Consider the following 4,244-nt stretch of genomic DNA (forward strand, 5'->3'; position numbering starts at 1 on the left):
TGGGTGGCAGCCATCGTCACCCATACGGTTCCCTCCATCGCCTATAAGATATCCTTCACCTCCTCACAGGAATGCTCAACCAGTTTGAGATGAGGACGAAAGACGTGCGGGGAGGAGACAAGGGAACAGGGAAGCTTTCCGGGAGCAGAGAGGCGCCCTATCTGAAAAAAGTCAAACGTCCCGGTCTCGCACGGTAGAAATGAGGCGGCACGAAAAAGACCCATCTCGAAATAATCATGCAACAAGTCTTACTAGTGATGATTCTGGAGATACCAGATCAGTCAGTATGCATGATCGAGGTCGGAAGAATACTGGGAGCCACAGGAATCGCTCCGACCTGCGGGAACATTTGAATCAGAATCGGGGTAATGTTAACTCGACAAACCAAGACCTGAGGGATCGCTTAAATAGGCGTAAAGACCCCCTGCGGAGGCGCGAACCTGGAATTGTGATCGACGACAACCAATTCCAGACAAGACCCCTCGTGGACCCGGTCCAGGAAAGAATTGATCAGTTAGAAAAGGCCTTCAGACTCTTGAAAAATGAGCAAAGTCAGGGTCGATATGAAGACTCTGATGAGGAGCTTGAACCATTTGCTCCCCATATTTCTAATACTCCATTTCCCCAAGGATTTCGGATCCCTCACGTCCCAACGTTTGAGGGAAAGTCCGACCCGTACAGCCATTTGAGTACATTCAATACCATAATGAGAGCAAGTAACGTGGGTTACGAGCTCAGATGCATGTTATTTCCAGCATCGTTGACAAAACCAGCCAAAAGCTGGTTCGAAAAATATAGAAGACACTCAATAACTTCTTGGGATCAGTTATCTAAAGACTTCAAGAAGTAGTTCAGAGCCATGATGGGGGTTAGACCAGAGGCATCAACTCTGACTAACATTCGGCAGTAACCAGGTGAGACATTGAAAAGTTACCTTACAAGGTTTAACTTGGAAGTTGCCCGAGCTTGAAATGTGGATGACAGCGGTCATCTAATGGTTGTCCAAGCTGGAGTAATACCAGGAAGTGCTGTCTGGGACGACATGCAGAGAAAACCGGTGAGGTCCCTAACTGAGTTTAACAAACGAGCACAGAGGTTTGTCAATGTAGAGGAAGCGAGGTCGACACTTAATGTGACTTCCCAGCCCGTAACTACAACGATAAACGTAAACTCTGCCTCAACCTCGACGGACCCACCAGCTTCAAAGCCTGCTGTGGAAAACCCTTCCAAGAGAAAAAAGAACGAAGGGAGTAACCCCGAGGCCGAGGGAGGAAAGAAAAAGAAGGGGGAGAGATATTTCTCCGTGTACAGAGTGTACACCGAGCTCAACGAGTCTCGGGAGAACATATTCCTGGCTAATGAAAACCATATCCCCTTCAGACGTCCAGACCCAATGAGAAATCAGAAGTCCAAGAGGGACTCCAATAAATATTGCCGATTTCACAGAGACACCGGGCATACTACTGATGAATGTCGACAGCTGAAAGGTGAGATCGAAGGATTGATCTTGAGCGGTTATTTCAGACAATATGTCAAAAACCAGAATGCTAATCAGGCGTCTACGGGCCAGAGGGCAGCCGCGCCACAACCCACACAAAACAACAATTCCCGAGCCAGGGAAGAAGATAGGCCCCCGCTGATCGATGGAGAAGACGTGATAACCATCTCAGGAGGGCCTCATCTCGCGGGAGTGGGAAGAAATGCCCAAAAGAGATATGTGAACGAGCTAAAAACTGGGGACGGATCTCCTTATGAACCCGAACCTAGAGCTCCTAAAAATCAAAAGATAGAGTCTCAGCCAATAACCTTTACTGAGGACGACGCGTCCCATGTTCAGTTTCCTCACCATGATCCACTGGTCATCACTCTCCAGCTGGCAAATAAGAGAGTTCACTAGGTTCTCATAGACAATGGGAGCTTAGTTAACATTCTCTATAAGGCAACCCTAGAGAAAATGGGACTCACTCTTTGCGACCTGAAAGCATGTGCGACAACACTGTACGGCTTTTAAGGAGAAGGGACCATTTGCATGGGATCCATCGAACTGCCTGTAACCTTGGGAGACTACCCAGTCTCAACAACCAAGATGATGGAGTTCATGGTAGTAGACCTGCCTTCGGCCTACAACGTGCTGCTCGGGAGACCTGCCCTGGTTGGGTTGGGGGCAGTCTTGTCCGTAAGGCATCTGGCCATTAAGTTCCTGACCCCTAGTGGCGTCGGGACGTTGAAGGGAGATCAGTTAGCTGGAAGGGAATGCTACAACATTTCCTTAAGAGGAAAGAACCAGACGAGCGCACAAGCACTCGTCATTGTTCAGAATAAAGACGGGACGGTCTTGGAGATTGATGAAGAAATCGATCCAAGGGTTGAGGAGAAGGTTGACCTCGAACCCTTAGAAGAGCTTGAAGAGATTCAGCTCGAAGAGTCCGATCCCTCGAAAAAGGCAAAGGTTGGAAAACACCTCCAGGAAGAAACCAAATAGCAACTAATTTGCTTTTTGAAGAGAAACCAGGATGTCTTCGCATGGTCACATTCAGACATGGTAGGAATAAGTCCGAACATAGCGAGCCACGCGCTAAACATTGATAAAAGCTTCCCTCCGAAGCAACAAAAGCGAAGACATTTGGATGATGATAGGAAGAAGGCACTGAAGGAGGAGGTCGATAGGTTAAAAGCAAACCGATTCATTAGGGATGCTTTTTACCCTGACTAGGTTGCCAATCCGGTGTTGGTCCCAAAACCTAATGGGACGTGGTGAACCTGTATTGACTATTCGGACCTCAACAAAGCTTGCCCGAAGGACTGTTTTCCCTTACCAAGGATTGACCAGCTCGTGGATGCCACGGCAGGGCATGGACTAATGTCGTTCATGGATGCCTATTCTGGATATAACCAGATTCCCATGCATGCCCCCAACCAGGAACATACGAGCTTCATAACGGACAAGGGGCTATACTGTTATAATGTCATGCCATTCGGGCTCAAAAATTCTGGGGCCACATACCAGCGGCTCGTGAATATGATGTTTTCAGAACAGATAGGGAACAACATGGAATTTTATGTTGATGACATGCTTGTCAAGTCTCAACTTAACAATAACCATGTTGATGACCTCGAAGAGTGCTTTGGCGTGCTCCAGAAGTATAACATGAAACTAAATCCTCAGAAGTGCTCCTTCGGGGTATCATCAGAAAAATTCCTAGGTTTCATTGTAAACGCTCGTGGAATAGAAGCTAACCCAGACAAGATCCAGGCCCTGATCGACACGCCCTCACCTCGAAGACACAAAGATATCCAAAGCTTGACCGGCAGGATGGTGGCACTAAGTAGGTTTATTTTGAAATCTACAGACCGTTGCCTTCCGTTTTTCAACCTTTTGAGGGGAGGCAAGAAATTTGAATGGACGGAAGAGTGCGAACTGGCCTTCCAGGAGCTTAAGAAGCACCTCGCAGAGCCTCCCATCTTATCAAAACCTGTCACGGGCGAAGTACTATACTTGTATCTTGCCACTACCGAACATGCACTAAGTGCAGTGCTCGTGCGAGAAGAAGACAAGGTACAAAGGCCCGTATATTACATCAGCAAGAGATTACTGGGGGCAGAGTCGAGATACCCCTTGATGGAAAAGCTAGCTCTCAGCTTAATTCATTCATCTCAAAAACTTCGACCCTACTTCCAGGCACACCCCATCCATGTATTGACTGATCAACCACTTAGGCAAGTCCTGTCTAAACCGAAGGCTTCGGGTCGACTTCTTAAATGGGCGGTTGAACTCGGACAATTCGAGATCACCTACCACCCGAGGACGACCATTAGGGCACAGGCATTGGCAGACTTTATAGTGGAGTGTACTGGCATGACCAACGATGAAGTTGTAACCCCGGCCCACGAGCTGTGGAAACTTTACGTCGATGGGTCATCTAATGAAAATGGATCGGGGGCAGGGGTCATTTTGATTACTCCCGCAGGGAGCAGATTTCATTATGCCTTAAGATTCAACTTCAATTTATCGAATAACGAGGCCGAATACGAGGCTTTACTGGCGGGACTTCGTATAGCCAAAGAGCTCAAAGCTAAAGCAATACATTTCTACAGCGACTCCTAGCTTGTGGTTAATCAAATCTTGGGAGAATACCAGGCTCGTGGCACAAAAATGGCAGCTTACTTAGAGAAGGCAAAAACCACATTGGAACATTTCGAGTTTTATGCGATCGAACAGGTTCCCCGAGAGAAAAACTCAAATG

Source organism: Humulus lupulus, chromosome 1 (assembly GCF_963169125.1).
Source record: "Humulus lupulus chromosome 1, drHumLupu1.1, whole genome shotgun sequence".
Classification (NCBI taxonomy): Eukaryota; Viridiplantae; Streptophyta; class Magnoliopsida; order Rosales; family Cannabaceae; genus Humulus; species Humulus lupulus.